Source organism: Palaemon carinicauda, chromosome 14 (assembly GCF_036898095.1).
Source record: "Palaemon carinicauda isolate YSFRI2023 chromosome 14, ASM3689809v2, whole genome shotgun sequence".
NCBI lineage: Eukaryota > Metazoa > Arthropoda > Malacostraca > Decapoda > Palaemonidae > Palaemon > Palaemon carinicauda.
Genome location: NC_090738.1, coordinates 119,436,179 through 119,451,296, shown reverse-complemented (window position 1 = coordinate 119,451,296; position 15,118 = coordinate 119,436,179). Strand labels below are relative to the sequence as shown.

At 37.2% G+C, this 15,118-nt stretch overlaps 3 pseudogenes; all 3 read right to left on the bottom strand.

Annotated features, from left to right (window-relative positions):
• Positions 1–1,009: 1,009 nt before the first annotated feature.
• Positions 1,010–2,266, bottom strand: LOC137653681 (actin, alpha cardiac muscle 2-like; annotated as a pseudogene).
• A 4,646-nt stretch (positions 2,267–6,912) lies between these two features.
• LOC137653684 (actin-57B-like) lies at positions 6,913–9,475 on the bottom strand (annotated as a pseudogene).
• A 3,683-nt stretch (positions 9,476–13,158) lies between these two features.
• LOC137653687 (actin-2, muscle-specific-like) lies at positions 13,159–14,387 on the bottom strand (annotated as a pseudogene).
• Between the last annotated feature and the right edge of the window lie 731 nt (positions 14,388–15,118).

The following is a 15,118-nucleotide window of genomic DNA, read 5'->3' as shown; positions in this document are numbered from 1 at the left end:
TAAACTCTTATGTAAAGAGCTGGAAATGATTAAATTTTGGAAGGTTAAAGGTCAAGGTCACAGACGAGTAAAACGTCATATCACGTAATTAGCCAAAAGTTTGAACATCCTTGTCACAGAGACTTCAAACTTGGTTTATAATTGAGTGTATGAAAATCCACGCCAATTAATACATATTAATGTTATAGGTCAAGGTCAAGGTCGAGCAAAAAAATGGAGAAATAAGCAGCCGGGGTGGAGGTCTGCAATCTACTCAGTTCCCTCTAGTTACAGAATCAGAGAGAGAGAGAGAGAGAGAGAGAGAGAGAGAGAGATTCTTTCCATGATATTTTCTCATATTATCGCGAAATCGAGAACAATTTTTCAAGTAAGACCATAGTCCAATATGCACATTTTGGCTCTTCTCTTAATGAAACAAAGGCATGAGATGTATTCTACAAAAAAATTAGACCCCATATATAGAAATAGTTGATCATCGTATGATCATGAGCATTAAACACATTTTGGAATGATATCTGATCATAAATAACATTAAAGGATATGAAGTTGACGTCAAGATTCCTTACTTTATATATGATAAGTCCTTGTCAAATATCCTTAGGTATGACCTATGCGCCACTTTTAAGGACTACTCTATTAAGGATAAGGACCATGCTAATATAGTCACCTTAAACAAGCCAACCAACCAACTACTCATTGTCCATTGATATGGATTCAATATTTCTTCTTTCACAATGGTTAAATAAATGCAATTATATTCATAAATCTAACAGTAAGCACCATTTCTATTTTATTATATGGTTAAAATTCACGGAAAGACTTTTGTAGAAGAGTAAAAGTTAAAGCAGCAACAAATCTTCTAATTTCAAAACTTACTAATCTGTCTTTATTAAAACATACTTCGTAATTAATAAATGTTCATGCTTCATCCAAGTATTACTCAGTATATCAATATTTCTTCCGCATGTTTAGTAAAAATAAAATTGTGGTCTAATGAAAAATAAGCATCGCCTTATAACCTTTTATTGTTATATTTCATCTTGTCCCAAGGAATGAAGGCAATTTGTAAGTTGTAAAATAGCATAGAAAATATATTTTTGATGATTAGAAGCATTTGCGGTGAACAATTCCAGGGCCGGACTCATCGTATTCCTCCTTGGTGATCCACAAGGCCTGGAAGGTGGACAGAGAACCAAGATGGAACCACCGATCCAGACGGAGTACTTCCTCTCAGGAGGAGCAATGATCTTGATCTTGATGGTGGATGGAGACAGAGCAGTGACTTCCTTCTGCATCCTGTCAGCAATACCAGCATACATGGTGGTACCCGCCAGACATGACAATGTTGGCCAACAGATCCTTCCTGATATCAATGTCGCACCTCATGACGGAGTTGTGGACGACCTCATGAACACCAGCAGATTCCATACCAAGGAAGGAAGGCTGGAACAGGGACTCGGGAGCACGGAAACGCTCGTTGCCGATGGTGATGACCTGACCATCAGGAAGTTCATAGGACTTGTCAATGGAGGAAGAAGCAGCAGCAGTGTTCATCTCGTTCTCGAAGTCCAGGGCAATGTAGCAAAGCTTCTCCTTGATGTCACGGACGATTTTCACGTTCAGCCGGTGGTGGTGAAGGAGTAGCCACGCTCAGTCATGATCTTCATCAAGTAGTTGGTGATGTCACGACCTGCCAAGTCCAGACGGAGGATGGCATGGGGAAGAGCGAAACCTTCATAGACAGGCACCATGTGGGAGACACCATCACCAGAGTCGCAAACCTCACCAGTAGTACGACCAGAGGCGTAGAGAGAGAGGACAGCCTGGATGCAAACGTATGTTGCAGGCACTTGGAAACCTTCAAACATGATCTGAGTCATCTTCTCACGGTGGCCTTAGGATTGAGGGGAGCCTCAGTGAGCATGGTGGGGCACTCCTCAGGGGCAACACGAGCTCATTGTAGAAGGTGTGGTACCAGACCTTTCTCCATGTCGTCCCAGTTGGTGATGATACCATGTTCGATGGGGTACTTAAGGGTGAGGATACCTCGCTTGCTCTGGGCCTCATCACCGACGTAGGCGTCCTTCTGACCCATACCGACCATCACACCCTGGTGACGGGCACGGCCAACGATGGAGGGGAAGACAGCTCGAGGAGCGTCATCACCGGCGAAGCCAGCCTTGACAAGACCGGAGCCATTGTCGCAAACGAGCACTGACGCTTCTTCGTCGTCACACATGGTGGTGGTTGGGTTATGGAGTTAGAAAATAACCTGGAATGAAAAAACAAAAAACAAAAAAGTATATGCATTTACTACTAAAATAGTTAGAGAGAGAGAGAGAGAGAGAGAGAGAGAGAGAGAAAGAGAGAGAGAGAGAGAGAGAGAGAGAGAGAGAGAGAGATTGATTGATTTAAAGTTTTCAGGAATTTTATTCACTGTGTATAAAGGATAACTATCCATTCATTCAATATCATCTTTGTTATTACTATTATCATTACAAGGCGATATATAATTTCTTCTTTCCTGATAACTCAGCAAACTTCCTGAATAATTGTATAGAAACATTACTATTACAGAGCCATACGTCAATAATAAACAAATGGACATCATATGTGTTGTTCACATAAGCTATACTTTTCTAGTACGTTCACATAATCTAAAGTAATATTGAAAATATAATACTCCAGTAATAAAAAAATTGAATATGGTGTGGAAATTCTTTCATGGCGAACAAGCGTATATATTCTAAATTCAAATTATGCAGAAGCTTGTTGAGCTGGATTAGAAATATTGGAACAATGAACTTTCGTCGTTTCATTATCTTATCTTCCTCTCCTTTTGAGGAACATCTCAGTAAAAAAAAAATAATAATTTTATATTCAGATAAAGGAAACTCTAACTTCAAAAGCAAGCACCAAAAAACTCGTACTCTTACGAAAATGTGATTTTTATCTGAGACTAAAAATTCTTATTGTTTTTGGCATTGATAGCGTGATATAAGTAGAACTTCTTAGAAGTTTGTATAGATTTTACTTTCGTCTCAAGAAAGAAAGTCAGATAAATTTCCCTCAAGTGTACTGAACAACTTATGCATTGAAACTTATAAAATAATAAATTATTTGTGAATCATTTCGGCCAATTAAATAACAGATCTCAACAAAGCTTTGCCAAATAAGTGTATAATGAAACACCACACTGACTAAAGTATTACACTAAAAACTCCAAACTTTAAGTAAGTTACTAAAAGATACAAGATGTCTCTTTCAACGTACACATCACCTCCGAAAAAAAAAATGCAATTTTCCAACACTAAAACTATCATCAATATCTTTCACGTTCACCAATCTAATCAGAGAGAGTGGCACCTACTGTTCTCGAGTCCTGAAGACTAAGGGTCCACGACCAACACCAGCTCTTTATATGCCAAGCTCTGGTGAATTTTTAAAGTTTCTGAATTTTTTTACACACCCACACAACGCCAATACCCACACAATGACCTGCAAATGCTTTACGTAAGATGCTGGGAATGCGTTTTATTGCAGTAGAGTTGTTGGTTGTAGCAAAGTATGAAGTTGCTTTTCAACTTTTACTCATTACTCATTGCAATATGGATCACTTGCTGAGCTCTCGTTTGCACTGGGTGACGGTATAGAGTAATTGGGACCTATTTAGCAATGTTATCTATTAAATCAATCTTGAAGATTAAGCTATGGAGAGAGAGAGAGAGAGAGAGAGAGAGAGAGAGAGAGAGAGGGGGGGGGAATATATCTGTAAATTTATTTTATTTACACTTTGGGAGGCAATATATCTAATTTATTTTATTTGCAATTTGAATAGTCAATTTCATATACATGCATATAATACATAAGTCTATTACATATACTATACATACATACACAAATATATCTATGTATATATATATACGTGTATATATATAATTGTATATACATATAATTACCTATGTATACTTATACATACATATATACACACATATATATATATATATATATATTGTATATATATATATATATATATTGTATATATATATATATATATATTACACATATATATACATTATATATATATACATATACATATATATATATATATATATAGTTAGTATGTGTGTGTTAGTGTTAGTGGAGTCCTACCAAATGAATTTCTAGTGAACAGAGAATGTGTTGTCACCTATGTTGTTATCCTCAAGGATTTTGTAATGTGTAAAACAGTTGGAGATGGTGGAGGAGAATTAGACTGGTTTCGTAATAGGAATTAGCTGACCTAGACTATGCTGATGGTGCTGTTCTTATTAGAATACACCACAAGATGAAATGCTTGCTTACCAGAATGCATGAAATGTCACAGAAGGTTGGGATCAAGATAACAGAAGATAACATAATATGCATTGGAAGAGGAAATATCATTGGAAGGAGAAAGGATTAATGAGGTAGAATCATTTAAGTATTTAGGAACTATGATCTCTAATACAAGATCTTTAGATTTGGAGTTTAATGAAAGACTGAAAAAAAAGCAAATCAGAGAATGGCTAAGTTAAGTAAAATTTGGACATCAAATCGCCTAAAATTACATATAAAAATCAGGCTATATATCAGTTAGTGAGATCTATGTTATAGCATGGACATGAGTTATGGTATGACACTGACAATATATCCAACAGATTTTTGCAGTTTTGAAACAAAGCCATCAGAAGAATATGGTAGTTAAAGGCAGGACAGTATTAGAAATAAAACTATTAGAGAGATTACTCGAGTGCCATATGTGGATAAGATCATGATGTGGGGTAAATGAAGATGGTTTGGGCATGCTCTTCGCACTCCCCAAGAAAGATTAGTTCAACAAATTTTCAACTGGGCTCCATTAAGCACTAGAGGAGATGGATGACCCAGGTCTACGTGGCTGAGGACTATGAAGCGTAAAGTAGATGATCAATGGAGAAATATTTAATTAAAAGCTCAAGATGGAGACGGCTGGCGAAATCTAACAGAGACCCTTTGCGTCAATAGGCGTACGAGTTTTATGTTTTATATATATGTATATAATATATATATATATACATACATACATATATATATATATATATATATACATGTATATATTGTGCGTATATATATATATATATATATACATATATATATATATATATATATGTATATATGTATATATGTATATAAACCTTTTAAGATTTCATGGATTCCCCTGAATTAAAGTCCATCGACCCATGTATATGTAAACATAAACAATGTCCTTATGTGCGCTTGTTGAGCAATATGTGTAAGGATGTAGACCTCTTTTCATAAAAAAAACTCGATATAGTTAATAAACATAAGTCTCTTCCATTGAGAACGAGAACAACGATACTCTCAAATCAACCAATTCATTTGAATACTCTGCTATGATAAGAAGTTTTGTTATCTAGACACTGCAGGAATTGGGTGACCCACTGAGTGATATAATTCACACTCATATACTGTGTAAGGATAGTTTTGAGGGCACATGACAGAATATAAGTTTGCTATGAGAAAAGTTGCGGTAGGAATCCTGAAGGGACCAAGGAAAAGAAGATAGACAGGAATTAAAATTATTCTGCAAGGGGATTAGAGAACGAGGTAGAGTTGTTGCGCTGGATAATCTAAATGTAAAGACCGCGATGGAAAAATCGATGTTGATCACTAAACGAATCCTTTGGGAATGTTATTTATAAATCTCATCTTTCAATATTCGTTTTCAAAAGATAAACTAATAATCTTTACCATTAATAAGCAATAATTAAGTTTATGAGTGGAACATCACTTTATGCACGTCTTTTTCGGTCGGAAAACTTTATATTTGTTTGCATATTGAAGCCTTGCAGCTTACTTCAATAAGATGCTGATTTGAGCAGTATATACAGAATATGAGAGAGAGAGAGAGAGAGAGAGAGAGAGAGAGAGAGAGAGAGAGAGTGAATTCTTCCGTGAAATTATCGTTTATTATCAGCAAAACAAGAAAAAAAAAATTCAGGAAAGACAGTAATCCAATATGGACATTTTGGCTCTCTCTTCAGGAAACAAAGACATGAGATGTATTCTATATCAAAATAACAATCATAATTAGACATGGTTGATCACAGTAGGATCATGGGCATTAAGAACATATTATAAAATCATACCTGATCCTACATAGTACCATCTTTATAGTATATGAAGTTAGCATCAAGTTTCCTCCTCTGCATGTGATACGTATGTGTCATTTACCATTAGATAGATCATGTATGCAATTCTCAGTATACCATGCTAGCAAAAATTCCGCCTGAACTAGCCAACCAAGCGAAGAGTTGATATGAGGAGTAATAACTGAATAGTAAAAGAGCAAGTCTTTTGACAATAATACCTATAGTTATCAATCCTTTTTGGAAATAGGTAATCGCAATATAATTATGCTTAGTAACACTGTATTAAATATGTGGGTTAAGGCAAAATTTCTTTCTCAATGTGATACCTCCATATCAAAGATCTTTGGACAAGACAAATGAAACATTTTTATTGGCAATTCCACTAAACAAGATTCATGCTGACAAAAAGCCACCTTAAATTAGTTAACCCACCTGTGATCTAATATCCATTGAAATGAACTCATCCTTTATTCCCTCGATATACTTGTTTGGATAAAATTCTCTTCATATCGCTTCAGTAAGACCCATTCATATTTCATTATGTCAAAAGTCACAAAATTAAAATTCTTTAGAAGTAAAATATCTAACTACAGTATAAGATAGAGCGAAAGAAGGTTTTCTGCGGTCAAAATGTACTAATCTGAGTCTTATCTTAATTTCATCAGTCTTAGTCAGCATATGGGACTTCCTAGGCATGCATTCGATAAAAATAAAAATATGGTGTCATGAAAATAACCAATGCCTTATTACCTTTTATTGCTAAATTTGATCTTTGTCAAAAGGAATAAAGACATTTTATGAAAAGTTATAAATAATAGAAAATATATGTCTTTTGCTTAGAAGCACTTGCGGTGAACAATGCCGGGCCAGACTCGTCGTATTCCTCCTTGGAGATCCACAAGGCCTGGAAGGTGGACAGAGAACCAAGGATGGAACCACCGATCCAGACGGAGTACTTCCTCTCAGGGGGTGCGATGATCTTGATCTTGATGGTGGATGGAGACAGAGAAGTGATTTCCTTCTGCATCCTGTCAGCAATACCAGCATACATGGTGGTACCACCAGACATGACAATGTTGGCCAAGAGATCCTTCCTGATGTCAATATCGCACCTCATAACGGAGTTGTGGACGACCTCATGAACACCAGCAGATTCCATACCAAGGAAGGAAGGCTGGAACAGGGACTCTGGAGCACGGAAACGCTCGTTGCCGATGGTGATGACCTGACCATCAGGAAGTTCATAGGACTTGTCGATGGAGGAGGAAGCAGCAGCAGTGTTCATCTCATTCTCGAAGTCCAGGGCGATGTAGCAAAGCTTCTCCTTGATGTCACGGACAATTTCACGTTCAGCAGTGGTGGTGAAGGAGTAGCCACGCTCAGTCATGATCTTCATCAAGTAGTTGGTGATGTCACGACCAGCCAAGTCCAGACGGAGGATGGCGTGGGGAAGAGCGAAGCCTTCATAAACGGGCACCATGTGGGAGACACCATCACCAGAGTCGCAAACCTGACCAGTAGTACGACCGGAGGCGTAGAGGGAGAGGACAGCCTGGATGCAAACATATGTGGCAGGCACTTGGAAAGATTCGAACATGATCTGAGTCATCTTCTCACGGTTGGCCTTTGGGTTGAGGGGAGCCTCAGTAAGCATGGTGGAGACTCTTCAGGGGCAACACGGAGCTCATTGTAGAAGGTGTGGTACCAGACCTTCTCCATGTCGTCCCAGTTGGTGATGATGCCATGTTCGATGGGGTACTTGAGAGTGAGGATACCTCTCTTGCTCTGAGCCTCATCACCGACGTAGGCGTCCTTCTGACCCATACCGACCATCACACCCTGGTGACGGGCACGGCCAACGATGGAGGGGAAGACAGCACGAGGAGCGTCATCACCGGCGAAGCCAGCCTTGACAAGACCAGAGCCATTGTCAACAACGAGCACCGCCGCCTCTTCGTCGTCACACATGGTGGTGGTTGGTTATGGAGTCAAGAAAATAACTCTGGACTGAAAAAGAAAAAAAATATATATATATATATATATATATATATATAGATAGATAGATAGATAGATAGATAGATAGATAATTACATAGAAAACAGGACAAGAGAAAAATATTTTAGGAAGTGAAAAATTATTTTTTTTGTTACTTCCCTATATTTACAACATACGTGTTTTGACAAATTTTGTGAAATGATACACACCACACAGAAAGAGAGAGAGAGAGAGAGAGAGAGAGAGAGAGAGAGAGAGAGAGAATGATAAACTAATAAACCAGCATTTACACAATACTTCAATTTACTTTGGAATTTATTTCATGTGTATAAAGGATAACTGCTAATGAACGATGCATTCAGTATTAACCGGCATATTGTCCTATCTTACTCACTTAGTGACTTGACTAACTTACAAAACATTTGTATCTATCAAAATAATACAACATATCGTAATAACAAACTAACGGACATTGCATGTAATGTTCATTCAAGCAATCCAGAGCAATATTCTAACTTTATCTCTGCAGTATTAAACACTGAGGAAGATCTCTCAATATAAGTAATGCAAATTTTCATTCTTTCATGTCCAACTTGTGTATACATTCTAAGTTCAAATTATCCAGGAGCTTTGATGAGGTGTATTAGAAATATTGGAACATTGAACTTTCGTTGTTTAATCATCTTATCTTTCTCCTTTTGTGGCCCATCTCACTACTCCCAAAATTAATCATTTTTATTTATTCAGATGACGGAAACTCTTTCGCTCATGAGCAAGCACCAAACCTCTTACTATTAAGAATATGAGGAGATATTCTATACCAAAAGAACAATATAATTAAATTCATCTCTCTCTCTCTCTCTCTCTCTCCTCTCTCTCTCTCTCTCTACTACAGTAGTTTGATGTAAGTAGAAACTTAATTCTCAAAACTCTTTATAAATTTTACTTTAGTATCAAGAAAAAAAACAGTCAAGTTTCACGAAAGTGTACTGAACTAATTCTTAATTATGCATGAAAACCTATGCACTGTAGCTTATTTATAAAATAACACATTATTTATGAATCCTTTGGCTCAATTCAATAACTGATCTCAACAAAGCTTTAGCAAAAAAGTATGTATTGAAACACAAACACAAAACACGACACAGACTAAAAATATATTGAAAACTGAATGTTAAGTAAGTTATTAAAATGTATGAAATATATTTTTTCAACGTATATATCACTCAAAAAACCAAGCAACTTTCCACCACTTTAAACCTCTCTTCAATATCTTTCACGTTAACTAATCCGACCAGAGAGAGAATGTGCACCTACTGTTCTCGAGTCCTGAAGACTAAGGGTCCACGACCCTCCCTTTCTCTTTATATACTAAGCCCCGGTAAATTTCATCACGTAGCTACATTATTTTTACGCACCCACGCCAACTCAATACAGAGAAGCTCATCTGTAAATCCTTTACGTAAGATGCCGGGAATGTGTGTCATTGCCTCAAAGTACTTGCGCGTAGCAAAATATAAAGTTCCTTGACGTAAGGTGATACGGATCACTTGCTATGCTCTCCTTTGTAATGGGTGACTGTCTAATATATTTCTTTTTTTTTTTATTAAGAAATATTCATTTACAATTTTAACGTTTTATAATACTGTATAATAAACTTTGGAACATACTTAGAAATGCTATCTCTTAATTACATCTTGGCGAGAGAGAGAGAGAGAGGAGAGAGGGAGAGAGAGAGAGGAGAGAGAGAGAGAAAAATTTATGAAATCTCCTCATAAAACTAAGTATGGGACTTGGAGGCCAATCTGCGAAAATAAGCAACGTGGGAAGGTCTCGAAGTCTCTGTAACAAATTAAAGGTACAGGTTGGACAGCAAGGTTGAGGTAAAAAAGTGGAATGGCGGTTTGGTAAACGGCTAAAAATTGTGTGCTGCCAAGGCCGAAGAGACATCACAAAGCCTTAAGTATATCCACGGTTAACCACTTGGAGAGAGAGAGAGAGAGAGAGAGAGGAGAGAGAGAGAGAGAGAATTATGAATTCGGTTAATAAAACCTGCTACAGGACCTAGGATGCCATTCAGCGAAAAAGCGCAATATAGGAAGAACTCGCAGTCAAGTATAAGTTAAAAGTAGGATTACAAGATGGATGAAAGACACTGAGAATGTGAATATATTAAAAGGCTAAAAATTGAGTAATGCTAATGGAAGAAAGGACGTGGTAATGACCTTCAACTATGCTCACAGTGCACCCCTTGAAGTGCGTTGACAGTGCCAGGGATGAGGGAGAACGGGTCTGGCGGCTGGCGAGCTATCCCGATACTGTACTACACGAATCCCCCCCCCCCACCCCCCACATCTCTTAAATAATAATGATGTTTATATTAAGTTGACTTCAGTATGTTATACTTTCTGTGTTTTTATTGTAGATATACAACTATTTCATTATGTGAAGCATATTACACAAGCTATCCAGGCTAATAAAACAAAGGTTAACATAGACAATATTGTTCTACAAGGATATCATTTCTTTGTCATTTTTGTGAGTTTTCCCCTTATCACTTCCACCTGTATTGTCTTTTTTATATTTTATTTGGATATCAATATTCAACTTGCCTTGCTCATACTAAGGAACACAAAAATTTGGGCAATGAAGTCATGATACCATTTAGTAATGCAATTTCCCCTCTAATAAACAACTAACACAATTTGCTAAAAGCAGTCTTTCCTCTTCTTAAGATCTTGCCCATGTACAATTGAAATACTTTCCTCGTTGTGGTTAGCCGTGAATAAAAGATTGAGAGAACATGCAGTTTGTGACTTTTCATTCCATCAATCCAGGTCTTATTCGAGATCGTGCATTCTTTAGCTTTTTGCCCTAACTAAGGATGTTTTACGCAACACCTCTTTACAATTTCCCCATCAATGTTTCTAAGAGCCTCTTCTTTAATAACAACAACAGTTGATTTGCATTCACGCTCAATAAGAGTTATATATTTCAAAGTAACGGATATTTATCATTTTCATCATTTACATCCTTTCACCTAGCTCGTACCCAAAAACCAGCTGTTTGAAACAAATTCTAGTAATGTACAGTACGATTGCTAGATCTCTCACGAAAATTTGATCTTTTATAATTTGCTTTTATTAGGGAATAACCGTAGGACAGAGTCACATTTCATTATCATATGGTGGTGGGAAACTGTGTTTACATTAGCCTGGGTAGTTTGTGTATTTCATATATTGTAACAATTGTATAATAATTTCCGTCAGAAAAAAAAGCTAAAATCAAACTAACATACTAAAGTTAATCTAAGATAGACGTAATTAATAATTAAGAGAGAGAGAGAGAGAGAGAGAGGAGAGAGAGAGAGAGAGAGAGAGAGATTGGATTGGATTTATTATTTGGCCCATAATATCCAGTACGGTAACAGTGATGCCATTCGGCGTAAATAAACAACAGAAGTAGAATTCGCAATCGATGTAACTTGTTTAAGTTAAATGTTGGACAGCAAGATGGGTGAAAGCCAACAACAGGTTTAAAAGATTCTCACGGAGGAACGACCATTAACATTCTGATTGCACAAGAACCTTGATTTGGCTCACCTAATATACCCAGTGATTTCTTTATCGAAGCTTTCTGGATTCTATAGATATTTTATTGTTTCAATATTTTCTTAAACATATATTAACTGCCTTGGAATTATCAATATTATTAGTTTTTTTTTTATTCTTCACTAATCGAAGATGAACTTTTGCACAGATGATAATTTCTTCAGAAAGGGCATTTAGACTGAATAATTAATCGAATATACATAAATAATGTGTATCAATTAAAGTACTTTTTTAACCTGATATGTTTAAACGATGGTCCAACTAGATTTTCATAAGACTCGTATTCGGATCTTCCAATCTGTACCATTCTGATCGTAATACTAAGTATGCAGTTAATCCAAGCATTCAGCTTCTCAGCATAAGGCTTAATACTACACAATTCTAGAAGGTTTTATTAAAGCTGTGCTAGATTTCTGAATGATCTACCTAATCAAGCAGTTGAATCGGAGGAACTTCAGAAGTTCAAACTTGCAGCGAATGTTTTTATGTTGAACAGGCCTGACCTGAGTCTGTCTTCGTATGTTATATATGATATATCTATTTTAACGTTGTTACTGATCTAGATATACATTATATTAATTGCTCATTACTTTTCATATACTTTATCTATTCTCTTATTTCCTTTCATCATTGGGTTATTTTCCCTTTTGGAGCCGTCGGGTTTATAGTATCCTGCTTTTCCACTAGGGTTGAAGCTTAGCTGCTATAATAATAATAATAATAAATAATAATAATAATAACAATAATAATAATAATAATAAGTTACCATTATTATCATTATTATTATTATTATTATTATCGCATTAAATATTCCATCTCGCATGCAATTCCCAAACAAACAATAAAATAACCAACATCCTTTCGGTAAGATGAGGCTTGAGGAAAAACATATACATGATATCTTTTTCTAGGAGGCTAATTTAAATCACTTTAATCAGAATAATGTTAAAAAAAAAAAAAAAAAACTGTGTCATGAAAGATATTTCATGGAAAGATTTCCGGTAAAAGACTATCACTTCAACATTGAAAATGCTCTGGTAAATAGAACAGATAAGTACAAACCAACTGAAAGGAAAATGAAAAAGATAACCATTAAAACAAAACCATGAACTTTTTTTTTTACCCATTCTCATCTTCAGTACTCGAAGTGAAATCAGATTGAAGGGGAAAAGGACATATATTGGACTTCACCAATGATGCTACTAATGCTGATATGGAAGTATGTTGCTTTCATAAAGTGTCAATACAGTAGTGAATATGTAAGTTGTTAATAAGGTAGGAATGTAAAATGCATATGAAAAATATAAATTTTATCCAATAGAATATTCATCAGGATATCAAATGGTGAAACTAAACAAGAAATTCGATATATAATTTTATTCCAGAAAGCACAGTGTTATCCTATTATCAAGGAATAAACACATTGTGTTAACGGCATTTTGTAAAAATAAGAAATATATAAACGACATATTTTTAGAAGCACTTGCGGTGGACAATACCGGGGCCAGACTCATCGTATTCCTCCTTGGTGATCCACAAGGCCTGGAAGGTGGACAGAGAACCAAGGATGGAACCCACCGATCCAGACGGAGTACTTCCTCTCAGGGGGAGCGATGATCTTGATCTTGATGGTGGATGGAGACAGAGCAGTGACTTCCTTCTGCATCCTGTCAGCAATACCAGCATACATGGTGGTACCACCAGACATGACAATGTGGCCAAAAGATCCTTCCTGATGTCAATGTCGCACCTCATGACGGAGTTGTGGACGACTTCATGAACACCAGCAGATTCCATACCAAGGAAGGAAGGCTGGAACAGGGACTCGGGAGCACGGAAACGTTCGTTGCCGATGGTGATGACCTGACCGTCGGGAAGTTCATAGGACTTGTCAATGGAGGAAGAAGCAGCAGCAGTGTTCATCTCGTTCTCCAAGTCAAGGGCAATGTAGCAAGCTTCTCCTTGATGTCACGGACGATTTCACGTTCAGCGGTGGTGGTGAAGGAGTAGCCGCGCTCAGTCATGATCTTCATCAAGTAGTTGGTGATGTCACGACCAGCCAAGTCCAGACGGAGAATGGCGTGGGGAAGGGCGAAACCTTCATAGACAGGGACCATGTGGGAGACCACCATCACCAGAGTCGCCAAACCTGACCAGTAGTACGACCAGAGGCGTAGAGGGAGAGGACAGCCTGGATGCAAACGTATGTGGCTGGCACTTGGAAAGATTCAAACATGATCTGAGTCATCTTCTCACGGTTGGCCTTGGGGTTCAGGGGAGCCTCAGTGAGCATGGTGGGGCACTCCTCAGGTGGGCAACACGGAGCTCATTGTAGAAGGTGTGGTACCAGACCTTCTCCATGTCGTCCAGTTGGTGATGATACCATGTTCGATGGGGTACTTGAGGGTGAGGATACCTCTCTTGCTCTGGGCCTCATCACCGACGTAGGCGTCCTTCTGACCCATACCGACCATCACACCCTGGTGACGGGCACGGCCAACGATGGAGGGGAAGACAGCTCGGGGGAGCGTCATCACCAGCAAAGCCAGCCTTGACAGACCGGAGCCATTGTCGCAAACAAGTACGCCGCCTCTTCGTCGTCACACATGGTGGTGGTTGGTTATGGAGTGAAGCAATAACCTAAGAAGAAAAAAGAAAGAATTTATGCATATATACTGTAACAGTACATGCAAAAACTTGGAAGGATAAATGTAGCAGACCCCCTGTAATTTCAGGGTATTTACAACATCCTATTTCAATGAATTTATGAAATAATATTGAGAGAGAGAGAGAGAGAGAGAGAGAGAGAGAGAGGAGAGAGAGAGAGAGCAACATTAACATAAATGGGTACTGTACTTTGAATTTTCACTCAAAATGTATTATTTTATATTAAGTTGGATATTCATACAATATTTGGTAAAACGATTCTATATTACTTACTCCCCTATGTCCTCTGCTAATTTTTTAAAACATTGTTCCAAATACTGATATTAACACTTTTCAATTTATTAAAACAGGAATCACTCAGAAACTATCCTATTCCTTACAATCGCTAGTTTCTACTGTACTACCATTGATATTATGATGTAATGCCAGTTCCAAAGTTAGATTGTGTTCATTATATGACTTGCAATCATCTAAATGTCAATCCACATTAATTTTTGCTTTACAGAAGCTCTTCTGAGTCCTATACCTTACAATCGCTAGTTCTACTTTACTACCATTGATATTATGATGTAATGCCAGTTCCAAAGTTAGATTGTCTTCATTATATGGCTTGCAATCATCTAAATGTTAATCCACATTAATTTTCACTATACAGAAGGACTGAACTAATAA